Source organism: Mustela lutreola, chromosome 1 (genome assembly GCF_030435805.1).
Source record: "Mustela lutreola isolate mMusLut2 chromosome 1, mMusLut2.pri, whole genome shotgun sequence".
In the NCBI taxonomy this organism is placed as follows: Eukaryota; Metazoa; Chordata; class Mammalia; order Carnivora; family Mustelidae; genus Mustela; species Mustela lutreola.
In genome coordinates, this window is record NC_081290.1 from 270,325,711 (window position 1) to 270,342,937 (window position 17,227).

Sequence of the window (17,227 nt, forward strand, 5' to 3'; positions counted from 1 at the left end):
TCCCCACAATGGCGTCCTTGTGAGATGCCAATGAGATAATGGGAGTTAGAGAGCTTTGTCAGCTGCAAGGTGAATGGTCCTGGTCATAGCGAGGAAACCTGCCTGGGGCTGATCCCTGGGCCTGGGAGTGCGTAGGGCTGGGACACAGGTTCAGGCACCACGGCTGTCTGGAGATCTTTGCAGTCCATCTTAATTCTGAGTCACTTCTTAAGGGAGAAAACCAGCTTCTGGGGCTCAGGCCAGCAGCCCCTCCTGCTACCTGCCTCCTCAGCCCACGCCTCCTCCCTCACCCCTGGCAGCCTGCTGAGCACAGCCCCAACAATTAGCTGGCCTGGGTCACTTTTCAGGAGCCAGTCCAGGCAAGCCCGGGTAGCATTGAGCTTGTGATTCAGGGCTTGGGACCGGATCCGGCTCCTCTCCAGCGTGAGACGCAGAGGCCACGACTACCCTTCTCCCAGCCTCAGGCCGTTCACCCGTGAAATGGGCGCAACAAGAGTACCATCGCATAGAGTTGTGTGAATTTAAGGGCCAGTCCTTTTAACAGGGCTTGGCGTTGAGCTCGGTTGCTGGCAAGGGTCCAATCAGTGCTTGTTAGTATTTTCAAAAAGCGCCTGGGCCCAGGGCGCCTGCTGATAAGGGCTCCGACTTGGAACGCAAACCGCTCCCACGCCGTCCCCGGCCGCACCCGGATACACCCGCCCTGGAATGCCAGCTTGGGGGCCGAGGCCGGCCCGCCCCGGGTTGGGGCTGGCAGGGCAGAACAGGATTAGTGAGGCACTGAGGCAGGGAAGGGCGAGCCTGGGGCGGGGGTTCGCCCGAGGCTGCTGGTCCCGGGGGAGAGGAGAACGGGACCCGGGCGCGGTGGCGGGAGGGTCTGGGGGGAGTCTGGGACAGACAAAGAGGGCCCAGAAGGGGCGGGGCCGCTAGGCAGAGCAGTGAGTAGGGCTTCCCCCCCACCAGCAGGGCTCGAGCGCGACCCGGGTAGGGGTAGGAGCCGGGATCCGGCCTTGAGGGGCCAGGTGGCAGCAGCGGCGCAGAGTACCTATCTGAGGAGGCGTGGCGAGGAGGCGGGCACAGGGGCAGGCCTGGCGGGTGAATTAGGGAGGCCACAACGAGCGGGGCGGGGCAAGAGGAGCCCCTCCCACCCCCAGGCCGGGGGCGGGGCTTACGGGTATCTCCTAGGGAGGCCTGGTGGGCGGAGCCGGGTACGGCTTGGAGGCAGCAACATTCCCGCAGGGCAGGGGGGCGTGCCCAGGGCGTGTCATCCGGGGGCGGGGCCTGCTCCAGTCCCTGCGTTCCCCGACGGTCGCCAGGAGAACTGCAGAGTGACTGAGCTCAGAGCTGCGCAGTCGGACGCGGGTGGGCGCGAGCGGGCGACGCCGGGCTTGCAGCGCCGAGCAGAAAGCAAAGCCAGAAGGTGAGAGGGGCAGGGGGGAGGCCGGCCGGACCAACAGCAGCAAAGTTAGTTTTCGTCTCCACTTCCAGAGCCCGCCTGGGCGGCTTTCTCGGAGCAAGTGACAGCAGCAGCTGGTGGGTGAAAAGGAGCCTAAGTCCCCGAGTCCTGACCCCCAGTTTTCCGGCTGTGTCGTCTACCAGCTGTGTGGCCCCGGCCCCGACTCCCCCACCCTGCTCTGGGCTTCTTGGGTTCCGTAAACGGAGTAGGTTGAACCAGGTGAACTCCATGCTCCGGTTGCCCTTTCTCACGAAAGCCCTGGAAAGCGAGGGCTGGCAGGTGAGAGCGGACTGCAGTTCAGTCGCCGGTGTTCACAGCGTGCTGGCTGGTTCTCCCTGCCCGGTGGCGCTGGGCCAAGGGAACGTTCCCCTAGAGTTAAGCGAACTACTTTAAAGTTCACACTAGTTTCTCCGATGGGGCTTGAACCCACAAGCCCCGGGGAAGCAGGGTAAAGCAAGGAAATGTCAGTCTCGCCTTCCCCCTAACACTGAGATCCCAGTAACACTTCAGACCACATCCTCAGCAGGGGCTTTTGTCCCCTTCCTGGGGCATTTCCAGGTGACCTGGCCTGGGAGGCCGTGGTTGGAAACCAGGGGACAAGTTCTTGGTGGGGTGGGGAGAGAAGGGGAAAACCCCGACAAACTTTGGGTCCAGAGTCAACCCTGGGGCCCGGGGCTCTTGCTGCATGCTCAGGGTTAGTTCACTGGCCTGGAGGTTTCTGTTCCTGGTGCCAGTGTGTGCTCTGTGCCAGGGCCATTGTAGCTAGGCGGCCTCATTCAGTGGGCACGATCTGAAGCTCTGGGACCAAACTGATTAGGATTGCACTTCCCTCCAAGCTTCAGTTTCTGCGTCTGTAAAATGGGAGTCCTGGCAGAATCCAAGGGCAGTGGCGAGGACTAAACAGAGTAATTCATATACAGTGTTTAGCAAGGCGTCAGGCACCCAGTCAGCCCTCGCTATATGACAGCTGCTCTGAGGCAGGCAGGCAGGTGATGGACTGGCTTCCTGCCTGGGAATGAGCCTGTTTTTGGAGAGCAGGCTGCAGCCATTCTTGACCCTGTGAGTGCCAGAAATTGCCACCTGCCACCTGCATCACTTTGTCCATTTCACATTTGGGGAGTGTGTCATCTGGACCAAAAAGTGGCTGAGTTTTCTGTCATAGCGCTTGGGGCTGGTGGTTGTCCAGTTACAATGTTTACTGAGCACCTACTATATATGAAATGGAGCTAGGGGATACAGAGAAGACCTAGACAGACCTGGGCTCTGCCCTCATTTGGGGCTCCTGACAGTCAGGCTCCACCATGCCCCTGCTGGGGAAGATAACACACACCCAGAGCCTGGAGCCAGATGAGATTTCATGGGTTTGCGCTGCTCTGGTGTCTGGAGCCCAGCTATTCCACTGAACACTTGTCTTGGGTTGAAGGTGAGGGTCAATGTGGGCACTTGTTAACCTGTTCAGTCAAGGCTGGGCACCGAAGGAGACCGGGGGTGCTGCATGTCGGTTCCCGGAATGTCCTGGGGAGATGAACCCTGGAACACTCTGGAACCAGCTAGAAAGTAGTATGGGACAGAGTGTGACTGAAGCCTGCTCTATAGGGAGGAGACAGTGTGTGTGCCTTTCAGAGGGGAAGGTGCTTAGAAGCAGTGAGATCCTAGAGAAACCAGGGCAGAGGGTGAGGAGCTCCTGGGCTCCCAGGAGCCAGTCCTGATTGGGCTTGGATCAGCTTGGGGCCTCAGTCTCCCCTGTCCAAGCATGTGAACAGCTCAAGATTAGAGTGTGGTATTGTGGGGGAGGAAGAGGGTCACTAAGTGGGATCCATGGTGGGGGATAGGGGGGTAGGGGGTTGGGGAACGAGAAGATGTTCATTTCAAAGAGTACTTAGGAAGCAAATACTAGAAGTGCCCCCCCCTCCCGTCCACCCCACATGACGCATGACAAAGGATGACACACTGCCTCTATCCTCAGTTGCTTACTGCCTGGGAAGGGATACCAGTGACCCTGACAGGAGATCAATGAAAAAAGTATTACAGGGAACTTTCATGGAAGAGGTGGATTTGGAGTGGGTCTTAAGAATTGGGAAGGTTTCCCCTGCTGCAGTGACAGTTTTGGGCATTGGGCAGAGGAAAACACCTAGGCAAAAGCGGGAGGTCACCGTGTTCAGGGACTTTTTAAGAAACTGCTAGTTTGATCAGTCTGGCCAAAGAATTGGGACTCAGCAGGGCTGTGAAGGGGGGAATGGTAAGTTGGATTAACTCATGGAGGGCCTTCAATGCCAAGGTGAGATGTTTGGATCTGATTTGCAGAAAGTGAGAGCCACTGAAGGTTGTTGAACCGGGGAGTGACGTATTCAGAGGGGCGCTTTAGGAAACCAGTTTGCCAGATGTGCTGGGGTGAGGGACTCAGTGGTCAAGGGAGAAGGATCGCAGGCCTGTGGTGATGGGGAAGGAGGGAGGGACTTGCGGGCTTTTGGGGTGTCTGCTGCTAGGAGTGAAGGAAGAGGTGACATCAGAGGGGTGGGTGGAGAGCCAGGGTGACTAGGGGATGTGTGCCCTGTTTTTTTTCGTATTCCTCCACCCAGCCTTGACCCTAGTGTCTAGCAGGGGCTCAGAGGTGCTGGGGAGGGTGAGGCATGCTTTGGAGTTATAGGGAGGGAAGCTGCCCAGTAGGCCCAGTATTTGCCTGTGAGGAGGCCAACCACAGGCTCAGGGCCTCTGTCCCAGGCCCTACGGGGAGAGAGGTTGTGGGGGGGACATCTGGGCAAGTGGTGGGAGCTTGCACCAGCCAGAAGTGGGTTTGAGAGCAGCGTAGATGGGGAGAAGTGCCTGGGGCTCTCCCCTTCCTGGCTACAGTCCAGGGAGGGCTGGGGTGAATGGTTAGGCGGTGGGGACACCAATTTCCCACGTGTGGGGGTGTGGGTTTTGGTTGGCTCTTCTCAAGTTTCTGCCAAGTGGGGCAGTCCCGTCTCTCTCTCTTCCCTTCTCTCCTCTCTCTCTCTCTCTCTTTCTCTCAGCCTCAGACTTTTGAGCCACTGCCTAGCTCTCCCTCCCCCCAATACCTCCCCAGCCTGAGGACCCAACCCTGTTCCACCTGAACACCAGACAGCCCCCTCCTGGCCTGAGGCTGAGCAGACCCAAGCCTCGAACATTCCCGTGGATTTGGAGAATCTGGGGCCAGCTGGCACCCCCTGGTTTGGGCGTGGCCCTGACCCTTTACTCCAGACCGTTATAACCACTTCTTCCACCCCAGGGGAAGCTGAGAGGAGGCGGTTAGGGTTTAATCAAGAGCATCAAACAGTCAGGAGTTGGCTCAGCAAGAGCCTAGGCCCCTCTGTGGGACAGGATGGGGCCAGGGCTGGGGGGCCTGTTTCATCTCAGCAGGAGCTGCTCTGCCCACCGGCTTCCCCTCCTCTAAGCCTGGATCCGAGGAGCCAGGAGGGAAGCCTAGAGGTAAACACAGTGAGCCCTGTGGTATGTGTTGCTTCCCCCCTCCCCACACCCCATCCCGATGTGGCCTGTGAGGAGGCCAACCACAGGCTCAGGGCCTCTGTCACAGGCCCACTTGGTGTCTGGGGGCTGGCTGGTTCCTGACTCACCCCTGGGGTTCCCCCTACACGTTGGTTTTCCTATCAGCAGCTGATTCACTCTGTGCTGACACAGAGAAGCAGCTGAGCGGGAGAGAAGAGGCCTTGGGTTCTGGTTCTTGGAATTAGTTCCGGCTCCTTTGTTTATAGGTTGTGTGACCTCGGGTAAGTTCCTTCTCCTCTCTGGGCTTCCCTTCTCTGTGGTGCTTCGTTCCTTCCCTTGGCCTTTTAGGAAGTTCTGGGGCCTGGAATCTGTTGTTTGTAAAGTGGAGCCCATGTGAACACATGCACGCGCGCACGCGCACACACACACACACACACACCCCGGGGTGAACTGCGTGATTCCTCTCACACAGGCAAGAATTGAGACCACCTCCTTCCCTTACCCTTGCTTACTGCACCTGAAGCCGCCTTACCTACCTTCTGCCTGTCTGCCGGATCAGGGAGATGGTAGAGCATGGCGAGAACGGGACTCTGGAGCTAGAATCTTGGTTCTGTCCTTCCCAGCTTTGTGACCCTCTCTGAGCCTCAGTTTCTGAATCTGTGAATTGGGTAACAGGAGCAGCCTCATAGGATGACATGAGCATAGAACAAAAAGTGCATTCCCCGGGGCATGTGCCTCCCCAGTGCAACCCCAGGCTTTCTGAGGGCAAGGAGGTCTGAACGTGGATGGCAGCTTTTCTCTAAACCCTTCCTTTCTCTCCCCCTTCCTCTGTGCTTGTCTGCACTGAGTACTTTACTCTCCCGCTGCTCTTTGGTGGCATATGGAGTGACTCCATGAACCCTCTCAGGCAGGGATTGCCCTGTCCATCTCTGTATCCTTGATTGCTGGCACAAGACCTGGCCCACAGCAGGCTCTCAGGAAATGATGGTTGAATGCATAAGTAAGTGATTTTCCTCGGGGTGGCCCAGCAGGACCCAGCTCGGTGCCAGATCCTTGGCGACTCCTTGGCAAAGGTGGAGCTGGGAAGCCGGGTCTGGATGCCCATGCTTTGCCCTTTGGGCCTGCCCATTCTGCTCCTGGAACCTGGGACCAGGGAGGCGAGAATGGTTTGGCTGGCCTGGGACTGCTTCGGTCAGGGCTTCAGCTTCCCTTGTGAGGCCTGGCCTTTCCCCTCCTGAGAGGGGAACAGCTCGACTTCCTCTGGCTCCAGCCTGGTGAAGGGTCTCTGGCTTAGTTCGTGTTATTTGTGGAAGGTGCTACTGTCCTGTGAGGGCACAGGCTCCAGGCTGGGGGAATGGGAAATTGCCCTGTGGGAGGCCCCTCCCTGACAGTCTCTTTGCAGGCCACTAGGTGTGTCACTCTGGGATGCCCCTCACTGTCCCTTCTGCCTTCATTCCCCACAGTGGGGGTTTCTGACTCTACTTTGGGCCCTGTGCCTGACTTTTTTTGTTGTGCTGAGGGGGGGTATCCTGGAAAGAAGTGGTTGTTTCTGAACCTAGGCTTCTAGAACCAATGTAGGAAAGTGGAAGAAGCACTGGAAGTCTGGGTTCACATCCTGGATCTGATGGGAAGTTGCAGGGTGACTTTGTCTAGGGAGGTGAGCCTCTAGGTTGGTTTTCTTTCTTTCTTTTTTAAGATTTTATTTATTTATTTGACAGATTGCAAGTAGGCAGAGAGGCAGGCAGAGAGAGGAGGAAGCAGGCTCTCCACAGAGCAGAGATCCCAATGCGGGGCTCCATCCCAGGACCCTGGGATCATGACCTGAGCCGAAGGCAGAGGCTTAACCCACTGAGCCACCCAGGCGCCCCTAGGTTGGTTTTCTTCTTCAGGCGGTCAGTGCTCCAGAAGCTGGCCTGGGGACCAGCTGGGGTTGGCCTAAGTTGGGAAGGAACCACAAGTGATGTCCCAAACCTAACTGCCTAAAGGTGATTCTTGCCTCTGCTACTTGCCTGCTGGGTGAGACCTTGGGCAAGTGTCTTAGCCCGTCTGTGCATCCATTTTGGCATCTACAATAGGGATCATAATAGTGTTTACCTCATAGGTCTATTGAGAATGATGTGATTTTTTTTTAAGATTTTATTTATTTATTTGACAGAGAGAGACACAGTGAGCGAGGGAACATAAGCAGGGGGAGTGGAAAAGGGACAGGGAGCCCGATGCGGGGCTCAATTCCAGGACCCTGGGATCATGATCAGAGCTGACGCCAGACACTTAACAACTGAGTCACTCAGGCACCCCAAGAATGATGTGAATTAATATACATGAAGCACTTATGACATGTGCTTGGCACATGGTGAGTGCTACATACATACGTATTTCAGCTGGTTTTGGTAGTGCTGCTATTATTAAGAGGAAGCAGAATTTCAGTCCTTGGGGGGTGAGTCTTTGGGGAAAAGCTTGGTGAATAGCCTGAGAGTGGGGATCAGGAGACCCTAGCCTGTCCTTTACTTGCCTTGTGACCTTGAAAAAGTCACAGCCTTTCTTGGGCTGCAGAACTAGAAACTGTTATCCTGTATTTGCTGCAATTGACTTTTGTAAATGAGGCACACGTGACGTCACAGCTGGCAGTCTCAGGGATTTATTCCGAAAGAGGACTCTGGGTGCCCAGTCCATTCTCCTGCACACCAAGACAGACAGCCAATGTAGGTGGGCAGGTCCTAGTTCCCCCATGGGGGCTCTGTAGACACAGAATAGCAGAGCTTCCCCCACCCCACAACTGTACTCCAGGCTGAAAAGTAGATGAATAAGTACGTTTAAATACACAATAATGGGATTATACAGATCAGATTGCAGACCTTTATTTTTTCCTCCTTCCTCAATTTTCTGAATCTCCTGCAATGATTCCATAGTCTGATGCTCACGAAAGAAGGAATGGACTTATACAGTAAAGTTATGGAGAAACTTATGATACATATTTAAACAGAAAGATATTATTTGAATTTGGGATCACAGTCTGGTTTTTGTTGTTGATCAATCATATTTGTTCCCAAAGGGATTGGGTGTTGGTTTGATGTATCAATTGCCATGCCTTTTATCAAAAGACGGAGGGAGTGTCTGTGGAAGCAGTGGCTACGTCCACTGGCCTCAGAGCCTGGGAGACGAGTTGGATATATTTGGGAATGTCATCCTAACTTCCATCCCCGGGGAATACACCCTGAACGCTGCCTGCCTAGAAAGCTTTCTACAGTCCTTGACACCAGAGGGCTTAATTTCCTCTTGTAGAGAATAGAGATGATAATAATCTCTCATTCGGGGCCGCGCTACAAGGATTGAAGGATCTTAACATATGTTGAGGTTTTAGAGAGACCCCCTTCTTCTGAATTTGGAACCAAATGGAAACAGATGACAGAGATGGGGCTCCGACAGGAAGCATCAACACTGAGAAGGCTGGCCGGAGAACACAGCTTTAGATCCGGGGCCCAGAGGGCTTTCCAACCGTCTGCCGTCGAACTGGCAGAGTTACCTGTCCGGTCACAAGCAGCGCTGGACAGGGGCCAGCCTCCCTGCAGGAACAGGTGGTAGGAGCGGAGGGCAGCCAGGATGGAAGGCTGCATGCCCCGCCGAGCATGCCCAGTGTGTTTTTGAGACGAGCCAATCACAGAAGCCTCTGTTGGGGTCCAGGAAGTAAGGGAGGAGGCGGAGCGAGACTAGAGGTGTTCTCCTGGTAGAGGTCCCTCCTTAGGGAAACAAGTGGAGAGGACAATATGCGTTCCACTGATAAGTAGAAGGCACTTGGAATGATGTCAGGTAAGCAGTAAGCACTCAATACATGTTGATTTGTCATTGCTAATAATAATGGTAACAATGAATAATTCTACTGTGGTCGGAAAATCACTTTCACAGTCACTGGTTTAGGAGATGGTTTATTGGAATGTTGTTGCCGTGGGACCCGGTGAGATGCTATGGTGTGTAGAGGAAATAAGTCAGTGGGGCTGCGGGAGGATTGGTTTGTCTGAGGTCCTGCGTGAGTGAGTGGGCGGCTCGTCCTTGGGTCCCTGTGGGTCACGTCGACAGCTCACCTCCCCGACCTTTCCTGACCACACAGCGGGGGAGTAATGGAGGCAGGCAGGATGTGTGGGTCTACTTGCGCTGAACATTTAGAGGCTGGGCAAGGCCCCCTGATCCCCTTCCTCTCTGCCCACGCCTTCTCCTGCCCTCTTTTGCCGCGACACTGTGACACTGTGGAGCGTGCTTTTCAAACCCTGCGTGTCAGAAGTCCCCTGGGGGCATGTAGGGGACCTAGATGTGGGCCAGCTCGTCCTCCCAGCATCTGCTCACCTTTGGGCAAGTTTCTCAACCGCCCAGAACCTTGGTTTCCTTATCCGTGAACTGGGGAATGATAGTGGGACCTCTCCCGTGGCTTGCCCGCGGCGGGGGTGTGGGGGGGCGGGTTACATGAGGTAATGGGTATGGGTGAAACACTTAGCAGCGGGCCCAACACAGGAAGCCCCCTCAGTAAAAGCCAGAGAATGGCACATGAAGGCTGCGCCTGCCACTGCTATGGAGAAATAAAGAGTCCTTCTCCCCTGCACAGATCTGACTTTTTTTTTTTTTTTTTTTTTAAGATTTTACCTATTTATTTGAGAGAGAGAGAGAAAGCATGAGAAGGGGGAGAGTCAGAGGGAGAAGCAGACTCCCTGCCGAACAGGGAGCCTGATGCGGGACTCTATCCCAGGACTCCAGGATCATGACCTGGGCCAAAGGTAGTCGCTCAACCAACTGAGCCACCCTTTGGGTACAAGGGACTCCAGGTGCCCCAGATCTGACTCTTAAAAAAATATATATGCTACAGAATTTAAGCAAACCTATTCTCCCTTAGCTTCCACTTACAGTCCTAATCTTGTGCACTGGGATGACGTCCACATGGAATGTGGACATTCCCTGGGAGAGGCCATGTCCCCCTTGTAGCAGAGGCCACCCAGACCGGTGGTTCTGAGGTAGGAAGGCTAGCTCTCTCAACTGTTTAGAAACGTCTTCTCCATCCGAACCAAATGGGCAGACACACACACACGCACAAACTTTATAATTACTGACAAAATTTTTTTGTGTGGAAAACCTTAGAGGTTAAGGGATAGATGTAAAGGAGGCAAGAACCATTCAGAAATAAGTACTGGGAACAGTTTGATGTACACACAGACACACACTCACAGACACACACACACACACACACACAGTTGGGATTATACCATACGAACCACTTCCTCTGCCGCCACGGTGGGTTAACATAGTAAAGGGAGGATTGTTCCATGTTATTCAATATTCTTCCTCAGCACGTTTCCCAGCCCCATAGTATCACACTGTGTGGATCCACCATGACCCAGTTTCGCATTCTCCTACTGTTACACGTTTCGGCCATTTTGAGTTTTTCATTAGCTCCCAGGTCGCTAGAGTGACTGCCTTGTCCATACATATATCTTGTGCTCACATCTAATACTCTCCACGGAGTAGACTCCTAGAAGTGGCTTTCTAGCCAGCTGGTTTTTAAACTTGGAGTCTGAGGGACCAGTTCTCAGGGAAAAATCCTTTCCTCCATACCCACCAGAATGTATCCCCAAACTTAGCTCTAGCCCCACTAGGGAGAGAGGGTGTTGTGTCCCTAGGAGCTAGGTAGCAAGCACATAGAAGGAAAGGGGCCAGTGCTTGGGATCTGTGTTGTGGGGAGGTGGGTAAGAGACAGAAGGAAAAAGACAGATATGGGGAGCTGTTCCTCTTCAACTAGAGTCTGAATCTGACTTTTGACCCTCCTCCTGTCTCCTTTCCAGGAGCCTGTGGTGTCATTAACTAATTATGAGATCTCTTTAGTATTTAATGACCTTTCTCCATGGTGACTCCTTCCTTCTCAGCAGTCTTCTGGGAGCCAGGGAATGAGAAGATGAGTCTGTGGGAGGAAGTTTGTCTGGAGTAGGAGGTGGGTCATTGGGGGGGGGGCAGTGGTTCCCAAACTCTGACATATGGCAGAATCTCCTGGAGGGTTTGTTAACGCATGGTTCATGCCCCTAAGTCTTCTGATTCCATTGGTCAGAAGGACCAATGGAGTTGTAGGGGGCAGCCCAGGAAAGCAGATGGCTAATAGGTTTCTAGGAGATGCTGTTGCTGCTGGTCTGGGAACTACAATTGGAGAACCAATGGAGTCGTAGAATGGGCCACTGGAGGCTCTGTGGAGAATCTTAGCTCCCAGTAGGAACCGTTTGGTCCCACCTGGTAAAGGCTTGCATGAGGCCGAAACTCACCTTCCCCCTGCCTCCACCTCGTCAGCTTTTCCAGGATGTGCAATTATATATTTATGTGCAAGAGGATAAGATGCTTATCACCATCCCCATTTTGTAGGAAGGAGAACTAAGGCTCTGACAGGGAACCTAATATGTCCAAGTTAGCCCTGAAAGCCATCGGAAGCACTACAGAAACCCCAGCCTTGTCACCTCTCCGTGCTCCCCCTCAACAACACTCCCCACCCCAAACTGTATCATATACTCTGGGCTTCCATCATGTGGGTCCGGTGCGGGGGCAGAGGTGCATTCCGTGAACACTGAGGGGGACCCAGAGGGCCCCAGGTGAGGGGGCTGGGGGAGGGAGGGTCCCCCACACTGTCTCTGAACCAGGGTCTTGCTCTGCTTTTTATTCCCCACCACCACCTACTAGCCATTCAGTAACGTGCCCTTCTAAGATCTAATGTTTTCAGCCCATTTATATTCCCAGTTATTGTTCGGGGTATTTTTCTGGGAGGCCAGGGAAACGTGTGCCTAAGCCTGGCTGTGGTCAGGCAGGCACAGCAGAGGAAGAGGAGAGAGCCCTCCTCTGTTGGGAAGCTAAGATGTGCCAGGCCCTACCCTGGGCACTTTGCAGCCGTGGTGTCAGTGACCGAGTGGCCCCTATTTTACAGATGAGGACGTGGAGGGTCCCAGGGCTGTAGCAACGTGCCCAAAGCCACAGCTGCAGGGCTCAGAGCTGGGCTTCCGTTCCCAGATTCCCTGGTCTAGAGTGGCAGCAGGTCCTGGACCGAAGGAGCTAAGGGTTGGTGGGGGTGGGCTGCACCCATCAAAGAGGGTCCGTCGGAGGGGTATGGCTACTCTGGGACTCGTAGTCTGGCTGGGGGAGGGCCCTGGTCTACCCATCTGGAGACCCAGGTCACACAGTGCTGTGCTGCCACCTGGCTGTGTGACCTTGGGGAAGTCACTCCCCTCCTCGGGGTGTCAGAGTTCTTATTTCTGCTAATGATACCTTACGCTTTATAGCTTTTAGCCATGGACATTTTCTCACGTACTTCTTCCCCACAGGCCTCCCCACACCTTGTGAAGTAGGCAGCAAGGGTGTTATTTCTGAGCCCATTTTACAGATAATGACAGGCTATGGGTGACATGCCTGGGATCTGACAGCTAAAGAGGTGCTGGAGCCAGGACTGGAATCCCTCTTACCTTTTCTCCCTGTCCTGAGCCTGGCCCATCGCCCCCAAGCTGCCTCCTTACAGAGGAAGGGGACCTCTAGCCTCCTCTCTATTCTCAGCCTCTGCTTTGGAGGTCCCAGGGCCTGGTAGATTTGGGGTGCAAGGGTCTCCAGAAAGGGACTGCACCGGGATCCTTGCTTTGGCCCAGGAACCTGTGGAGGGAAGATAGGGTGGTTCCGGCCATCCCTGTTATAGGCTCCTGCCTGGGCATTTGGGGCCCCTGGTGGTGATGGGCCCCAAATGCCCAGGGAGTGGGGTTCAGGCCCGGCTATGCCTCCTACCTAACCCCCGTCTTCCCCTCTGGATTGTGTCTGCCCTCCTGTACTCCTGAACAGTACAGAATTTTCCAGACTCCCAGACCGAGGTGCCTGGGCCCCATAGCTCCATCTGAATGCCTTCACCTCCTCCCCTGTCCCCTGACCTGAGTCTTCCTCATTCTCTGAGGCCCGGCTCTGGCCACCATCTTCCCTGGGGCCAGCCGTGGCACCTGGCCAAGCCAACTCAGCTTTCTCAGGGTCTGTCCATTGGGTGAGCTAGTTAACAAGCCCCCAGAGTAGAGGCTGTGGCTGCTGTGGGTCTGAGCCCCCCAAAGGTCTGCCTGGCTGGTAGGGCTCAGGGTGCTGGGTCTGTGTGTACTGGGGGCGCCTGACCCCTTCAGGGTCAGCCTCAGACCTGTGGCTTTCACACTTCGTGATCTCGAGCAAGTCCCCTGTCTTCTCGGTCCTCTGGCTTCCATCTCCTAAAAATAAGAACACAACTTTCCTCACTGACCACTTGCAAGCCTTGCATGAGATAAGCGTGCAAAACATCAACCTCTGACGTCTGGTGGGTTCCAGGCACTCAGGAAATGCCTGTCCCTCCCTCCCCTGCAATCAGCTCAGGCTTCATTCTGCCTCCACCCACCTGACACCCTAGAGCAGGTGTCTGGCTGGGCTTTGGTCTAAGGCTTGCAGTTATATCTGCTCTAGCCTGGGTGGTGGTCTAGACTGATAAAAGGGGACAGATTGGGCAGAAGGACAGAATCAGCTGCAAACCAATGTGTTTAAACAGGCTCTGCTGGTTCTAAGTTGTGACCCCAGGCACAGTACCTCCCTGAGCCTCAGTTTCCCAATCTGTAGAAGGGGGATACTCCTACCTTCTCTGTTCTTAGGATCCCAGTAGAGGTGGGGTAGGGGTAGGAATCCCAGTGGCCTCAAGCCCAAAGCTGCCTCCCAGGAGCCTTGAGTCCAGCCTGCCGTGGCTGATTTATTTGTTTGCTTTCCTACTGCATCACAAACAGTCCCTTCTCTCTCTGGCCACCTGGAGGCTCACCAGGCCATTAAGCCCTTGGCTCTGGTGCTGGTATGCTGGGTCGCCTGGGGGAAACAGCATGCCTGGGGTGGGGGGCCAGGCCTGAGGCCCTGCCTAACTGCCTGAGACCAAGGTAGTGTCACTGCAGGTCTTTATGCTGAGAACTCTTGGAATGCCAGGGGCCCCTAGGGACAGAGACCCTTTCCTGTAGTGCCAAGCACCTTTCCTTTCCATTTCTGTCCATCTGTCTATATACCCCTCCTCCTAGTTCCCTGTGGCCTGGAACCTTCTCCCGGTGATAATAATCACATGCTTCCCTTCCTTGTGCTAGAGCATTTTGATTTCTCAAATCTCCTACCTCCCTGTAAGGTAGGAACGAACTGTTGTTAGCCCAGAGAGAGAAGGGGGCTTGCCAAGGCCCATGGCGGGGACTCGTGACCTTTCCACCCACACCTATTCCCCACCTCTTGGCCGTGCTCACATTCTTGGCTAAATTTTGCCTTGCAGTGGCATGCCCCAGCATGGGAGTGGGAAGCAGGTTGAGAGGAGGTGGAAATGGCAGAGCCCTAGGTCTCCAGGGTGAACGGTCCTAGATTCTGGCCCCAGGAGCTCTGGAAGCTGGCATAGGGCCTGCCCCGTTGCACAGAGAGGGAAACTAAGGTTTAGGAAAGGGCAGTGATTATGGGGTAGAGCAAGCTGGGCTCGGTTACTCTCTTCTTCTGCCTCCTAAGGACCCTGGGGACTCAAGTTAGGGGACCCCACGGGGCTGTTTGGGACCTGGGTGCTCATTTGGGCTGAGCTGCTGCTGGCTGAGATCGAGTCCTCTGCCTCCATCGGCAATCTGAGGGGTCCATGAGTGGCTCCAGTGCTCCTTTGGGTGATTCAGACCCAGCCTGCTTAGAAGGGGTTATCAGAGGGGGCAGTTTCCACCCAGGGCTCTGCCTGGTGCTCCCAGAATCTGGGGGAGGCCAAGGCTGTGGAGAATGTGCTGGGGAGGGGATGGGCCATTGTTGATGACTGGTTGTGGGGAGGACAGTGTGGGTAAGAATGGGAGGGTGCAGTCTCTCAGGGGGGCCACAGGGAAGGCAGGCTCTCCTGGCTATGGAAGAAGGCGAGGGGTGAGCAAGGGGGAGGCGGAGCTGGGCTGGCTCCCAGGGCCAGATCCTGTCTAGGTGAGCAGGGCCTGCATTCCTGGGTGGCTTTTGCCTTAGGCTCCTCTGGAGGCTTCCTGTGCAGACCTGAAAGGGCCGGAGGCCTGTGGGTTGGAGTTGGGGATGCCCAGGAGGCTCCCTTCACCTGGGATCTCTCTCTGTGTTGCCCACCCCTGTCATTCTGTCTCTCTTTCCTTATGTCTGCGTCACTGCTCTTTCCTGCCACTCTTTTTACTCCCCGCCCAACAGCAGCCTCCCACCAGTCAACCTTTGCCTGCCCTCCAAGTACCTCTGAAGCCAGAATGTCTCCCAGAAGTGCCGAGACTCAAGGGCACCCTGGCTGAGGCTGCCCAGGCCTTGCTCCTGGGCAATCCCAGAGGACCCGACAGGCCTGGAGCCCTTTCTCCCTGGGGATGGAAACCTGTCAGGCTGTGCCTCAGCTGTCAGGTATCTGTGCTGCTTCAGTGTCCCCTACTTTGCCTGGGAATCCAGGCCTTGGATGCCCACAGCCAGCTGTGGAAATGGATTTCTCCAGGCCATTCCTCCCTGGAGCTTGGTGCTGGCCCTGGGGAAGGCTGGCTAGGCTGGAGCCGGGAGCCTGTGTGCTGGCCAGTTGCTATGGGACATCCTGGATGTCAGAAGCTCTCAGGATGCAAGAGGAGGAGACTTGAGAGCTGGTCTTGGACACAGGGATGAAGCCACTGGCAGAGACAGGGACGTACACAAAAGGGAAGACGCAGGTGGGGGGGAAGGACTGAAGGAGAGAGTATGAGACCCTAGAGAGCCCTGACTCAGAAAAGTCAAGTAACAGGGGCAGATAGAGCCAGGGTTTGACACCACGTGTCTGATGCCCACCCTGTCTGATGCCAACCCTAACTACCCATGCTGAGAGAGTTAGGGCCACCAGACAGTGCTCTGAGAGATCCTGTGCAGAAGAGTCTTCTGGGAAGGCTGCTTGGAGGAGGTGACCTCTCAGCTGCTCGTTCTCTTTCTTCTTGAACCCAGTGCCTCCGAAGAGGATGCCGTGACTGAAGGGCCTGCCTGATGCCATGTGGGGTCCCTGATTAGAGCTCCCTTCTTCATCTGCAGTTGCCTCCCCAGGGCCCACAGTTAGCACCCACCCTCAGTCTTGGGTGTGCAGGCTGGCTCCTGGTGCCCCGTGTGGCTCCAGAGGTCTTCAGTGGGCTGGGCTTAGAGACTGGGCTGTAGAACCCAATAAACTCAGGCTGGGCCTTGGTGAAGCTATTTTAGTACCTGACCATTTGTAAACTGGTTTCTGCGGGCCATGTCGCCTGACAGCAGAGGGTCGGACTGTGGGGTTCAACTCCTAGCTTTACGATCTGTGTGACCTTGGGCAAGTCCCTTTCCCACGCTGAGCCTCACTTTCTTCACCCATTCACCCATAAACTGGAGATCAAAGCAGTCGTCCCCTCATCGGCTCATTGCAAGGATGAACCAAGCCACGTGAAGCACAGACACGATCTGACCAGTAGTCATGGCCAAAGCGCTGGCTATTGTTACTGTCCAGTACTGGACACTGTGTTCTCAAGGGACTGTCTCATTCCAGAAGGAGAGCGGGAGGCTGGGTGCTACTTGAACATGATGTTGGTGTGTAATTGCTCCCTTGCAGGGCTCTGTCCCTCCAGACAGGGCACTCCCTGAGGGCAGGGATGGGGTGCGTTCATCTGTTCCCATGTCCAGCTCAGGGCCCGCCTGGAGTGGGGATTCCATGCACTGCAGTGGGCTTGGCTTGGGGTGGAATCTCTGAATAGAAGTGACCACTTGGGAGTCCCGGGCCTCGGGCTGTCTGAGGTCGCCTGTGCTGATCAGGCCCGAGTCCATGTCCTGGTGTTTCAGCCCGGCCCTGCAGGCTAGTGTGGGGTCTGTGTTCTGAAACACTTGTGTGTGAATCCTGTAGGTGCCTGGCCCCACCCTGGTGGCTCTGATTCCATGAGTTCAGGAGCCAGGAACTGCTGCCCTCATGCCAGGCTTCTGTGACCCCATGTGAGGAGGCTTGGCAATGGGGAACAGGGTCACAAAGTAGGCGGGACACTGGGCTCCAGAGTCAGAGGGTCTTGGGGGACACAAGTTGGGCCCCCATCTGCCACGCAACAAGGGCAAGTGCTGCCCCATTCCTGAGCCTCGGAGATCCTGCTTATAAAACAGGGACGTTGAAGCCCCACTCTCTACCTCACAGAATGGTGTGGGGTTCAATGAGGCCAGATTCGTGAAGCCGTGCTAGTATGGGGATGCTTCCTAAATTTACATAAAATTCCATGAATGCTCCCATTCATCAGTCCTCCCTCTGCCCAATGTTGGTTTCAAGTTCTTGGGGACAGCAACCTTCCAGGGACAGTTTGTAGGAAC

General features: G+C 55.3%; 1 protein-coding gene across 1 annotated transcript in view; it reads left to right on the forward strand.

Annotated features, from left to right (window-relative positions):
• Positions 1 to 1,261: 1,261 nt before the first annotated feature.
• The window catches only part of CD82 (CD82 molecule), a 49,465-nt gene continuing 33,499 nt past the window's right edge, over positions 1,262 to 17,227 (forward strand). The window contains exon 1 of the mRNA XM_059140402.1: positions 1,262 to 1,417. The gene's annotated coding sequence lies outside the window, so the exon portion shown is untranslated. The remainder of the gene's footprint in view (positions 1,418 to 17,227) is intronic.